Below are 1784 nucleotides of genomic sequence, written 5' to 3' on the forward strand. Positions count from 1 at the left end.
ACAGATCTGTTAGTTCTTTTAGCAGTCCATGGTACTTTCAGCATTCTTCACCAGCACCACAACTCAAAAGCATCAATTCTTCTTCAGTCTTCCCTATTCATTGTCCAGCTCTCACATACATATGAGGCAATTGAAAATATCATGGCTTATGTCAGGTACACCTTAGTCCTCAAGGAGACATCTTTGCTCCTCAGCACTTGAAAGAGGTCCTTTGCAGCTGACTTCCCCAGTGCTATACATTGTCTGATGTCCTGACTGCTGCTTCCATTGGTGTAGATTGTAGAACCAAGCAATGTGAAGTCTTTGACAACTTCAATATTTTCTCCGTTTATCATGATGCTTCTTATAGGTCCAGTTATGATGATTTTTGTTTTCTTTATATTGAAATATAATCCATACTGAAGACTGTATTCTTCAATCATCATCAGTAAGTGCTTCAAGTCATCCTCAGTTTCAACAAGCACTTTGTGTCATCAGCATATCGCACATTATTAATGATTCTTCCCCAGTCTTGATGCCACGTTCTTCTTCATGTAGTCCAGCTTCTCAGATTGTTTGCTCAGCATATAGATTGAATAAGTATGGTGAAAAGAAACAACCCTGACACACTCCCTTCTTGATTTTAAACTATGCAGTATCCCCTTGTTCTGTTTGAACAACAGCCTTCTGATCTATGTACAGGTTCCTCATGAGTACAATTAAATGTTCTGGAATTCCTATTCTTCTCAATGTTATCCACAATTTGTTATGATCTACACAATCGAATGCTTTTGCATAGTCAATAAAACACAAGTAAACATCTTTCTTCTATTTTTTGCTTTGAGCCAAGATCCATCTGACATCAACAATGATATCCCTCATGCCACATCTTCTGAATCCAGCTTGCATTTCTGGAAGTCCTCTGTCAATATACTGCTACAACCGTTTTTGAATTGTCTTCAGTAAGATTTTACTTGTGTGCAATTTTAATGATATTATTTGATAATTTCCACATTTGGTGGGATCACCTTTCTTTGGAATGGGTACAAATATGGATCTCCTCCAGTCAGTTGGCCAGGTAGCTGTCCTCCAAATCTCTTGGCGTAACTGAATGAGTGCCTCCAGTGGGGCATCCATTTGTTGAAACATCTCAATGGGTATTCTATCAATTCCCAGAGCCTTGTTCTTTGCCAGTTCCTTCAGTGTAGCTTCAAATTCTTCCTTCAATACCATTGATTCTTGAACATAAGCCACCTCCTGAAATGGATGAAGATGGACTTGTTCTTTTTGGTACAATGACTCTGTGTATTCCTTATATCTTCTTTTGATGCTTCCTGCATCATTCAATATTTTGCCCATAGAATCTTTCAGTATTGCAAACTGAGGCTTAAATATTTTCCTCAGTTCTTTCAGCTTGAGAAATGCTGAGTGTGTTCTTCCCTTTTGGTTTTCTACCTCCAGGTGTTTGCACATTTCATTATAGTAATTGGCTTTGTCTTCTCAAGCTACTCTTTGAAATCTTCTGTTCAGCTCTTTTATCTTGTCATTTCTTCCATTTGCTTTAGCTACTCTCAGCTCAAAGGCAAGTTTCAGAGACTCTTCTGACATCCATTTTGGTCTTTCCTCCTTTTCTCATCTTTTTAATGGCCTCTTGCTTTCTTCATGGATGATGTTCTTGAAGTCATCCCACAATTATTCTGGTTTTTAGTCATTGGTGTTAAATGCATCAAATCTATTCTTTAGATGGTCTCTAAATTCAGGAGGGATATATTCAAGATCATATTTTGGCTCTCGTGGACTTGTTT

The sequence above is a fragment of the Orycteropus afer genome, unplaced genomic scaffold (assembly GCF_000298275.1).
Source record: "Orycteropus afer afer isolate SDZICR_OR568_19922 unplaced genomic scaffold, OryAfe1.0 scaffold00144, whole genome shotgun sequence".
NCBI classification, from domain to species: Eukaryota; Metazoa; Chordata; class Mammalia; order Tubulidentata; family Orycteropodidae; genus Orycteropus; species Orycteropus afer.